At 41.5% G+C, this 12,874-nt stretch overlaps 1 pseudogene; it reads left to right on the forward strand.

Annotated features, from left to right (window-relative positions):
• The first annotated feature begins 955 nt into the window (after positions 1 to 955).
• Positions 956 to 1,771, forward strand: LOC103009951 (zinc finger protein 771-like; annotated as a pseudogene).
• The last annotated feature ends 11,103 nt before the right edge of the window (positions 1,772 to 12,874 follow it).

Genomic DNA, 12,874 nt, shown 5'->3' on the forward strand with positions numbered 1-12,874 from the left:
AATAACAGATGCCAAATATGAGACTGTTCTCTCTTTAGAAGTATAATTCACCACTTAAATACTAAGAACTGGAGAAGTGATATACTCTTCTCTATGGGTCTTTTTCTGTCTTCAGACATAAGGACTGAGGACTCATCACAGTGAAGCTGAAAACAGGTTATTGGCACATTAGTAAGTTACCCAAAAGCTGTTCGACAAATTGCCCACCGTATAAAGGAAAATGTGTGGGTTTTGCTACAAAACCTACAATCAATTAATCTAATATGTAGAAAAGTCCTCCTTTGGAGTCTGTATATAGTATGAATCAATCACTTATGTTTACAATTGCAAATAGTAGGTCTGATAAATCGACATCTCAAAATACAAAATTTATATCTGGAAAATATAAACTATCATTTTAGAGGCATTTGAATAAATAGATGGACGTTATCTCTGCTCTTTTAAAAGCAAATCAAGGAAGAAAATTTTAAAATTTATCTGTCATCATTCTATTTTGAAAGTATATTATCTATCCTTAACTCAAACAATATGCTATGTTGAAGAAACAATTAAATGCTACCCACAGGATAGAGATGGCACTGTCTCTCTTCACATACAATATAGAATTTCCAAATGCTATCTAAATTTCTTCATAAACACGCCTTGTACCCATTGGAGAGAGAGGCAATGGGATTTAGCAGTTAAGAGCAGAGACTACCGTCATGGATGATTATAATAGTACATACCCCATAGTTTTTGCAAGGAATAAATGAGTAATGTAATAAAGAACTTGTTTTACTTATTTATCTTTTGGCTGCCTCGTGTGGCACGCGGCATCTTACTTCCCCGACCAGAGATCGAACCTGTGCTCCCTGCATTGGGAGCGTGGAGTCTTACACTGAACCACCACGTTAAGTCCCCAAAGTAAAGAACTTAGAAAAGTGTCTGCCACATCACAAGTGCTGCATGGGCCCGGCGCCCTGGCCTGGGGCAGCGCGAGCGCCCGAACCTGCGGCTGGACACCAAGATGCCCGGTGAACAGCAGACAGAGGAGGAGGAGGAGGAGGAAAGGATGCAAGAAGAGATGGTGCTGCTGGTGAAGGGTGAGGAGGATGAGGGTGAAGAAAAGTATGAAGTGGTGAAACTCAAGATCCCCATGGACAACAAGGAGGTCCCGAGCGAGGCGCCAGCGCCGTCAGCGTACCCGGCGCGCCCACATGCATGCTGGGACTGCGGCCTTGCCTTTGCGCGCCGCTCCACGTTGGCCAAGCACGCCCGCATACACACGGGCGAGCGGCCCTTTGCGTGCACCGAGTGCGGCCGGCGCTTCTCGCAGAAGTCGGCGCTGACCAAACACAGCCGCGCGCATACGGGCGAGCTGCCTTACGAACGCCCGGAATGAGACAAACACTTCTCAGCCGCCTCGAACCTGCCGCAGCACCGCCGTCGCCACACGGGCGAAAAGCCGTACGCATGCGCACAACGCGGCTGCCGCTTCGCGCAGAGCTCCAACTATGCACAGCACCTGCGCGTGCACAAGGGCGAGAAGCCGCGCTGCTGCGCTGTGGGCGGCCGGGGCTTCGGCCACCGCTCCAACCTGGCGGAGGATGCGTGCACGCACACAGGCGAGCGGCCCTACCCACGTGCCGAGTGCCGCCGGCGCTTCCGCCTCAGCTCGCACTTCGTCTGCCACCGTTGCGCGCACATGCACCGTCTCTATATCTGCGCGGGCGGCGGCCGAGACTTAAAGCTACCCGCCGGAGCCACTGCCACCGAGCGCTGTCCAGATTGAGTGCAGTTGAACCGCCATTCTTATCTCCGCGGAGTGCGAACTGGGGAGGGGCGCGGTGGTATTCCGACCTGGGGCTGCGTTAACCTGGACAACTCCCCGCCCCGCCACCTGCGTCTCAGGGTGGGACGGCGGCCCTGGCTGCCCTGGAACTGGGAGACAGGGAGGATCCCCTACCGGGGTCCCTGGAAACGCGCCCACCTCCCCCTCATTACATCCCCTCGGCCCGTGTTAGAGTGAATAAAGTATTATATCCTCACCCCACCCGTGCCTGTGAATGAGGTGGGTGGGGTGTGAATTAGGAGGAAAGTTGGGAGTCTCCCCAGGCTTAGGTGATTTAGGTGAATTGTCATGGAGTCAAGTGGGGCTATAAGCCCAAAAGTGTTCCAGGAACTGATTTTGTGTGTGTGTGTGGAGTCATTCCACGCTTGGCCCTTGTTTATGTCTTCATGACCTCAGACCTAGAAGGGTCCATAAATTTAGCGCGTTCGTGATCAACAGGCAGTGCATTCTGCAGAGCTTTGAGTGAGCCGGCATGAACCTCATGGAACTCAGTCTAGTAAAGAGAAGCAATAGTGGAAACTTTAGCACTAGGTTAAAGAACTTGAGTGCTACATTATTATTAGCTCATTTTCATCCTCAAAGCATCCCAAAGTTAGGTAACTCTTTTACCTCCATTTCTGCAGGTGAGTAAATAGGTACTGACAGCCAGTGAATGGCACAGTGGGGACAAGTACACAGGCAAGTGCAGTCCTTTGTCATTGGAACTCTAATGGGGGAGTTGTTGGATAGGAGAGGTCTTCAGTGCAATCTTGGAGTTTAGAGAGGCTCTTCTCAGAGGTGGCATTTAAGCTGGTCTTAAGGTCAAGAGAGTTGGGGTTGGGGACCTATGGAGAGAACCCCTGAACCTGCATGCCAGACTTGTTAGAGCTTGCAGATGTCCTCTGGGGTGGAAGGTAGGGACAACAAGCAAGGACGTTGGCAGGAGACAGACCACTAAGGACCCTGGAAGCCAGGGTAAAGGTTCCAAGGCCACAAAGAAGCCTTGAGGGATTAGAGGGGAGGGAGGGATATGGCATATTATTGAGCTAGAATTAATAGGAGTTAAAGTGGACGTGGGGAAAGGAGAGATGGGGCTGATTTCATTTCTTAGTTTGGGTGACCGCAGGCAGTGTCATTGAGATGGGGACACGGGATGAGGCGCAGGACCAGAGTTGAAAAAAAAAAAAAAAGAAAAAAAACCCAAACAAGTGCTACCTGTTAGCTTTTTTTTTTCCTGATCATTTCTGTTCTTGTTGACACAACTAGCTCACCAAAACTTCCTGTATTACTGTGAATCCACGCTCATGTGACCTGCTACCCATACATAAATACTAAAATTCCTTATCTGGGATGCTCATTTGGGTCCTTTGTCATACACTGCCCTGAATTTCAGTATTTCAGGATATAATTCTGATATAAATGTGAGACAACATCATACCTCATTTTTAGCATTCCTCTCAAACAATTAGCCTGCTTTTCTGAGGCTCAGGACTGTGTTTTACTCATCTTTTATCGGAGCCACAGCCAGGCACATAACAAGCACTCATGGAACTGATTTGAATATTTATGATCCCCATCTAAGCCAACATCATCATATTAGCATATTAGCATCTGGTAACTGACAAAAAAAAAAAAAAAAGAGGGGGAAACTGCTGGGAAACTCATGAAAAATTGCACAAAATTCACTAGTTGATTACCCAAGTTTTGTCTTTGGAGCAAGGGGAATATATTAGAGCAAACATGGCGACTGTGAGCCCTAGCAGCTGTCTTGGTGTCCCGTAGGGAATTCCCAGTGGCCTGGATTTCACCTAGAAATCTTACACTAATCCCTGTCAAAGGTGTGAGGCTGTGACTCCAGTGGCGACATGGTGACTACTTTAACTTATTGCTGTCCAGTGACTAGATTGTCTGATTTTATTTTTCTTTCCATTACTTGGATTGTATTTGAGCAAATGGATTAGAAGTTTGTGTATTGTGAAGCCAGCACCTTGGGGTTCCGTCAGTGCCTTGTCCCCAGCCCCTGCAGAACACTGGGGAAAAGTTCCACCTCAACAAGTCCCAGCAAGCCACCTAAAGAATGTCTGCATTCTCTCTAATCTGAAGCCTCAGGGGTGGAGACAGAACACTTCCTCCTCCCAGCAAGCCCCTCGCAGTGTCTTCCCACATCATACCCTCAGCAGCTCTTTTCAGGACATCCCTAATCTGCTAGAGTATCAGATTGCACCATAAAGGTAAATGACAGATAAAGCCAAAATTATTTTTATACTTGAGGACTCTTATGGTGGAGGGTTTGTGTAAAGAATTAATAGATATGGAATGTTTTTAAAACCATTATCGTGAAATACATGTTCTAAGCCATAATTGCTATCCATCTGTCCAGACAACCAGTGTAGCTACATCCCTTCCTAGAAGGCTTTGGAGCCACCACTTTAATTATATGTATTTCAATAATATATATAAAGACTATACCACTCTACTATTTTTAGTGTTTATTTTCTCTTCTTTGCTACTGTTTACTGTTTTATTTTCCTATTGGCCATTTATACTCCCTTTATGTCCTCTACTCTCTTAAAAGTGTTGAACTCTAACTTATTTCTGGAACAGTCTCTTTTTCTATCCCTGTGAAGACCCAGATGGAAGTTGAAAGAGGGGGCTGTCCACCAACTGGCCATTATGGGAAGATAAGGAGGATATGCAGCCTCACAGGAGGCCTGCAGGGAGTAATCGCAGAGCTGCAGATGTGGGGAGAAGGCTTAGCTAGCCCCACCAGCGGTAAAGATTTTACCTCAGTGAGTTGTTGAAAGAGACGTGCAGATCGTCAAGTGAGGCAGAGGCCAAGAAGGTCATAGTAAAAAGTCTGATCACTCCAGGAGATGCATATAAGGTGATCAAGGGCACGATAATGGCCACTTTCTGAAAGTGGAGCTGGACAGGAACCACCCAACCCTGCCATCTGCCAAGACATCAGGCTCAATTCCCAGCTGCCCCTGGGCGCTAGTGCCCTGGAGATGGGGAAGAGGAAGCACCTGTTCCTTCATAGACTAGGGCCAGGCAGCCGCCTGGCCACCTGCAGCAGAGACTCCGTGTAAACAGCCGGAGCATCGTCCATCCTCCAGCAACCGTGGCGCACTGCCTGGTGCCACGGCCCTGTGCTTCCGCGCGAGATGTCCCCTGTGCCTGGGATTTCAAACTTCACTCCTTAAATTGGAAAAAGTGCATTTATCTTTTAATCTCAAGTGTAACCTTCTCCCTCCACCTCACGGATAAGGTGTCCTTCCTCTGTGCTCTGACAATAATCATATTGGAGTTGAATTACCTACTTGTTTATCAGCTCAATAGACTGAGATTCCCTTGAAGACATAATTTTGTTTTCATCTCTGTATCCCCAGAAATGCCCTACACGTTGTGCTCAGTACATACATGTTGATGAGCAAGTGAGTAAGTCAACAAATAAAAGAAGGAAAGGATGAATGGATCCTTGAGCATTTGTGGTTTTGACAGAGAGACAGCCGACTGTGGGGACCCTTCTGGGACTGAGGGTTTTGGCGGGTGGGATGAAGCGATGATATGGAATCCTGCCGTCTCACTGAGCCTGAGCAAGGGACAGAGCTGCCTGCAGGACACCAGGCACCTCGGAAACACAGGGACGGCACCTGGACACATGCATCACTTCTGATAACAGTGACTTCTCAGGGAACCAGAATCTCTTTCCTCTTCTTCCTACCTCCAACCAGAGTTAAGAAATAAGAAACCGCATACTGCTGACATTTCTCCTTTAGAATCTTTTACACTAGAATGGACTTTCCTGCTTGGGAAGTAAGCCCTTTGAGAAATAACAGCAACTATATTCTGTCTAGCAGAAAGCATGTTATCACCATGGAGATAACAGCAATGCCACTTCTGAGGCTAGTGATAAGTTAGTTTAAACTTCTCCAGAGAACTGAGATTAAAGACAAGAATAATTACAACCTTTGGGGGCAAATCTACAATTTTGAATAAGGAAAATAAAAGATCTCAGGTAAAGCCTCTTCAGTCAGTGATTTCAGTGGTGTTTTATCCTTATTAATGAGTTTATTCTTACACAGTGTGTTGGGCTATATTAAAATGATTGTGGGGAATTCCCTGGTGGTCCAGTGGTTAGGACTCTGCACTTGAGCTGCAGGGGTCCCGGGCTCAGTCCCTGGTCAGGGTACTGTACTAAGATCCTGCAAGCCACGTGGTGCAGCCAAAATAAATAAATAAAATTAAATGATTGCATTTTATAATGAAGAGAAGGGAATATTGCTACCACAAAGCAAGGACCTGACTCTTTTTCACTTACTAGTTTGTTCAAACAGTGTTTCCTAGAAATCATGTTTAGAAATGTCTCATCTAACTCCCCCACCTCAGAAAGTACCACTCACTTTTGTGCTTTCAAACATCAGTTTGTCAGACCGTATCAGAGAAATTAATAAGTCTAGTAACACTCTCAAGCCTAAATAATAGAAATGAATGAATGGTATTATTAGACCATATGATCTGCATATACGTCTTCATTTTTTAGGGTATAAAGCAAGTTTTTAAAAGTTTAATACCATAACTTAGAACATAAAGAACCAAGATCAAAGTCTAAATACAATCCACATTCTTCATTCCCCAACCGGAAACATCTAAAGTGACATACACATATGTATATTTTTTGATTATACCAAAAATAAGCCTGATGCTGTTACTCTGTCTTACAGGTTTAGAAAGCTTAAGCTCAGAATCATGAAGCAGGATGCCCAAAGTCATATAGTTCACATGCAATAGAATTTAAATTTGAACTTCATCCCTTGAATTAGTGAAATGTAAATAAATAGGGAGTTCTGGTAGATGGATAAATTACCTTTCATTGGACTATGGGCATTATTAAAATTCTGTAGGGTTTTTTCCTTCAAAATAAATAAGAACATGATTCATCATAAATGTTAAAAATTACATAAGGAAAGTTCTCCAAATAATGTGAAAAAGCAAATAGGTTCAAAGAAAGTCTCTGCAACAACAATAAAAATTAGGATATCCCTTTGGGCAGTATTTTTCAAACTGTGCTCTTCAGAACACTACTTTCACAGGATATTAAGAGATACTGTATGAGGGGCGGGGAAGGATTCACCAAAAATTAGTTTATTTCTATTTAATAACAATGAACAACCTCAAAAGGAAATTAAGAAAACAATTCATATTTAAAATAACATTGGGAATTCCCTGGTGGTCCAGTGGTTAGGACTCTGAGCTTCCACTGCCGGGGCCTGGGTTTGATCCCTGGTCAGGGAACTAAGATCCTGAAAGGATCAAAATAAATAAATAAATAATACCAAAAATAAATAAATAAAATAGCATCAAATTATATGAACTAACCATACTGAAGTAATCATTTCACAGTATATACATGTATCAGATCATCATGGTGTACACCTTAAACCTACACAGTGTTAGATATAATGTTATATATACAGATATATATATAAAATTTACACAATGTTGTGCACATATAAACAACGATTTTGAAAAAGAAGAACAAGATTGGAGTTCTCACACTTCCTGATTTCAAAACTTACTAAAAAGAGACAGTAATCAAAACAGTGTGGTACTGGCATAAAGACAGACATATACTCCAATGGCACAGAATAGAGAGCCAAGAAATAAATGTGGTCAAATGGAGTCGACAAGACTTCCAAGACCATTCAATTGAGAAAGGACAGTCTTTCCCGCAAATGGTGCTGAGAAAACTGGATATCCACAAAACAATAAGATTGGTCCCTTACCTTATACCATATTCAAAAATTAACTGAAAATGAACCAGAAAGTGGCTCCTTCCACACTGTTTTGTATCTCAATAAATGGCAATCCCCTCTGACCAGTTGCTCAAGCAAGAAGTCTCAGTCATGGTTGTCTTCTCACTTAACATCATTCAGTCCATCAGAAGACCCATCAGCTTCTAAATAGATCCTGAATCTGACCACCTCTACTGTTTCCAAGCTAAAGTTACCTCTCTTTTGTACAGAGATTGCTAACTGGTTTTCCTTTTTTCCTTCTCATTTTATATTGTCTCTTTATACAGTCAATTTTCCTCGCTGCAGAGTCACTCCCTTAAAGGAAACCTGACCACGTTTCTCCTCCAGTGGAAACCCTGTCTTGGATTCTAATCTCACACTAAGTAAATGCCAAAGTCATGACAGTGGTCTAAAAGTCCTACACCACCTACACCCCCACCACCCTCCTTAACTCATCTAACACCACTCCTGACCCCATTCACTCTGCCCTAACACATCTGCTTCATTGCTTCCCTGGACAATACCCAGAATGTCTCCACCTCTACACCTTGGCACTTGCTATTATTTCACCTGGAAGTTCTTCTTCCACAGACCTGCAGGCTGTTCCCTCCTCCCCTTCAGGTCTTTTTTTTTTTTTTTTTTTTCTTTTTCCCTTCAGGTCTTGATTCTAATATCTCAGACTTGGAAGATTGTCTATGACCACCTTATATAAAACAGGTCTGCCTACAGTGTTCTTTTAGTTTTTATTTGTTTGTTTTTTACTGTGCATACCAACATTTGAAATTTTATATGTATTTACTCGTTTGGGATCTAGCTTAAAATTAGTTATGTATTTTGACGGTGGCATTCACTGCTAGAGAATAATATATTTTTAGCAAATATTAAAAATTATATTTTTCCATCCTCAGGATTTATTTGAAGTGGCATATTCAATATAATTTCTGTCATACCATACCATACATCACAAAAATCCTATGAAATCTTGAATTTCTAGCAGTATAATGTATGCCTCTGATTGACATTTTATTTTGGCTGCAAGTGATTTTGATAAGCACTAAATATCCAATAAAAATATTGACTCCAAAGTCAAATTTGGACAATCTGGCCACAGAGGAAACATTTTCAATATATCCTTGCTTTAGAGCAGTTTACCCCCAGCATCCTCCCATAAAATAACACAGTAATGAGTCTACAAAAGAAGGTTCCAGAAAATAATTAGATGGAGTTGAAAATAAATCCTGCCCTTGTGAAGAAGTGACCAAAGGGTGCTGATCTTGTTCAATCCCTGATCTATCAGTGTTGGAGTAGGAGAGATCTTCAGTGGTGTTGCAGAGGAAATTTCTCTAAAATCATGTTTCTTGATAGCGGTGGATCAGTTTTCCAGTAGAACTCCAAGCAGGAAGAGAGTCTTCTAGCAAAGCCCATTTAGAATGAATCTTCCATTACCCTGTATGAGCTCAGCAAAGGAACAAAGAGGTAAAGAGTCATAGAGTTGATTAATCGTAGAGCCACAACCAGCATTTTATAGATTTTAAATAAGAAAATCAAATACTTCCATACCGATACACTGAAAACCATCTACTATTTCTTCTGTTCGTTCATTGAAAAAAAAAATTTATTGAGCACCTGCTGCAGGTCAGGTACTCTTCTAACACTGAGACTATAAATGCAAAATAAGGGGGGGGGGAGTGGTAAACCCTGCTTTTAGGGAGCCTACATTCTACTGGAGAAAGGCAATGATCAGTCAACTGAATCAATAGGTAATTAATGTTGATAGGTACTCTAAGGAAAATAAAGGCAGGTAAGAGGACAGATAGTTAAAATGCTGGCAGGGCTCATGTGTTTGATAAAGGTTCAGGGAAGGACTCTTGGATCAGGTATCATTATATAGAAAACCTGAAATGAGAGTGAGCTATGAGGCGAGCGCGTTAATGCTTCTGGCGGAAGCATCCCTGTGTGCCAAGGCCGAGGGTACTTAGCATGATTGAGATGCCACAGGGCCGCAAGAGTGGCTGAAGGCGAGTGAGTGAGGCCAAGATTGGCCAGAGATGCAGATAGAGAAGCAGGTGAAGACCATTTCATAGAGAACGTTACTTGCCAAGGTAAGCACTTGGTATTTCATTTGTAAGCTCTTACTGGGGTGGATGAGCACAGAGCAAGAGGAGAAGCTGGGAGACACATTACAAACCTGATGCAACAGTCCAGGTGAGAGACGATAGAGGCTTGGACTAAAAATATTTAATTGATAGCTCAAAATTAGAATGTATTTTGAAAGTAGAGCTGACAAGATTTTATGATAATTTGAAATATGGGGCTTAAGGGAAAAACAGATAACATTTGAGAGTCAAATCTCTGGGTCAAGATAAGTCAGTTGAGTGAATATAGACAGAGAAGAGGAAAGATCCAACAACGATACCCTGAGAGACTCCTATATTTGAGGTCTTAAAGCTGAGTAGGATCCAACAAAGACAACAAAGAAGCAGTAGTCCAGTAAGGTAGGTACAAATAAAAAGGGAATGATATTCTGGTGACCAAAGGCAGACACAGTTTCAAAGAGGAAGGGGCAACTGATGATGTCAAATGCTGCTGCTCCATCAGTAAGATGAGGACGGGGAGTTGACCGCTAGATTTAGGAGCGTGGAGGACATGGATGAGAAACAGCTGTAGGAGGATGTAGAAAGAAGGCCCTGCTGGAGGGAGTTCTGTAGAGGATGAGAAAACAGAAAGTGCTCATTACCATTTTAAAGAAGTTTGCTAGTGAAGGACGTAGAGAAATTGGACAAGACCTGGTGGGAAATGTGGAGTCGAGAAGGTTTTTGGATAGAAAATATTTCAAGCAGCTTTTATGTTTTCAAAGATGTGAAAAGATCCATTCTTATATTATCCCTTGGCAAATATCAGAGTTTTGTAGCTTCATTATAAAGTCAAAGGGGGAAAAAAGCCAAATAGGTATTTTTCTCAATCCTATCATTTCCATGGCAACTTTAAAGCATATTTTTAAAGGAATCTTTAGGGTACACTCCCGTTACAAAAATGCTAGCCATTTGAAGAAAATATAGTTTTAAATTCTTGATATACATCAGTTAAGCACAAAATTTAACATTTGGCTTCCCACAAAAAATAATAAAATTATTCATGAAATGGAAAAGAAAGAAAATGATTGCTACCAATTTGTTTCTTATTTTCAGGAGAGAGAAAGTCTCCTGCCAGTAACCTCATTAAGAATATTTAACAACATAATGAATATTGCTAAATATTTAGTCCATGTGGCTTTTTTTTTTATAACAATCTTCTAAAAACAAAACCTTAGGACATATTTTGTAATTTTTTGTGGGAATTTCTACAGAAAATTAATGTCATCTAAAGCATCAATCCAACTTTCTGGTGGTATTACATTAGAAAATCCAGAAAATTCATGATACACTTATCTCTTGGACCAGATCTTTGGAGACTTTTTCAGACCCACACGTGTCCCTCCAAATGGCCTTGAACAAGCCTATCTACAACTGCAGGAGACCAAGGACTTGGTATCTCTGCATACCCTCAACCCACCTGTGGAAATACCAGTTGAGAAGAACCTTAGATGATGACTCTCAAACATGAAGTGTCTTCATCTGTCTTTTGAGAGAGAAGAATAGTATAATCCAGACCAGACTCTCTGACAAGCACCTAAGACACAAAATAAAGATCTCATTTGCTTTAAGTACCTTAGTATGCCAGGGACTAACTTGGATTGTTTCCATAAAAGTTTACAAACCACATTGATTGAAAATAATCTCAGTGTAGGCACTCTAAAATGTCACATTTGTGAGGAGTATCAGAGTCCAGTACATCCACTTTTGGGGAGATGACTATGGTTTAATGGCTTATAAATTCCACTGGGGAAAGTACAAGAATTCCCACTGTATTCCAACTGTTTTATTCATGTACTGCTATATACCACCATATTTCCCATGCTTAGAATGATGCCTAGCTTACAGTAAGTACTCAATAAATGTCACTTCCAAAATTATTCATTCAATGAATATTTTATTGAGCACTTACAACACACCAGGCACTGTTCTAATATAGCAGTTCATGACTAGAACACTTGGGATGAGCTATGGATAATGGAAATCTGATACTGATAAATTCTACCAAAACATTTTTTGGCCAGAGTTAGATATTGAAATACTACTGGGGAAGACTTAGTCTACAGAATCACTTGCTTTTTAAAAGAGCTCTTTCAGTTCATTTGCTTCAACCTTCTTCATTCGACATAACAGCCTTAAAAATTGTCATACTCATAGAAACAGAATAGAAAAGTATTTGCCAGGGACTGGGTGGGGAGAGGGGTTGGGAAATAGGGACAGATTGGTAAAAGGGTATGAACTTTCAGCTATAAGATGGATAAGATCTGAGGATCTAATATAAAACATGATGACAATAGTTGATAATACTGTATTGTATAATCAAAATCTTCAGAGAAAATAGAACTTAAACGTTCTCACCGAGAGAGAGAGAGAAATATATAAGGTGATGGATGTGTTCATTAACTCAATAGGGGAATCCTTTCACAATGTATACATGTATCAAATCACCACTTTAAATACCTTAAAATTTTATGTGTCAGTTATACCTCAATAAATCTGAAATTTAAAAAAAACCAGGCTGATTCTTGGATCATCCCCACTGGGATTTAGCAGCCTCCTCAATGATCATCTGCTCACCCTTTCACACCAATGACCACTTATTTTGTTGGAAATATCAAAAGTCCTCCCAAAGCAAAATATAAAACTGTAGCATTTTCCTCAAATGAACAAGAAAATGAATAAGCAAGTTCACTTTTCTATGGAGAGCATTTTTTATCTGTTTAGACTAAAATAATGCAAATATGTCTCCTCTACCCTCCTATTTCTTCAGAACACTTATAACAACTGAAAACATGTTTTGCTTAACTTTTTAGAACCATATTGCTTTCTTCCAAATAAAACCAAAAGTAAGTACCCAATAGGATACAGAGCCTTTTCAATTTAATGATTATAGGAAAATGAATCTAAAAGAGAAGTATCTGCAGCCATGTATTATGCAATGATGAAAAGAGCTAAGTTCAGGATTCCAAAAGAAATGTCTTTGTTCAGAGTACCTAGCGTGTGCTGGGAAAGATGGAGGAAGAATGAGAAGCTGACACTGAAGCTGAGAAGGGATGCTGCAGCTGAAATATAAAAGATGAAAAGGATATGAGAAGACTGTTATTTACACTCCTAGAACAAGGCTAAGTCCATGAAGC

This window comes from Balaenoptera acutorostrata, chromosome 3 (assembly GCF_949987535.1).
Source record: "Balaenoptera acutorostrata chromosome 3, mBalAcu1.1, whole genome shotgun sequence".
NCBI lineage: Eukaryota > Metazoa > Chordata > Mammalia > Artiodactyla > Balaenopteridae > Balaenoptera > Balaenoptera acutorostrata.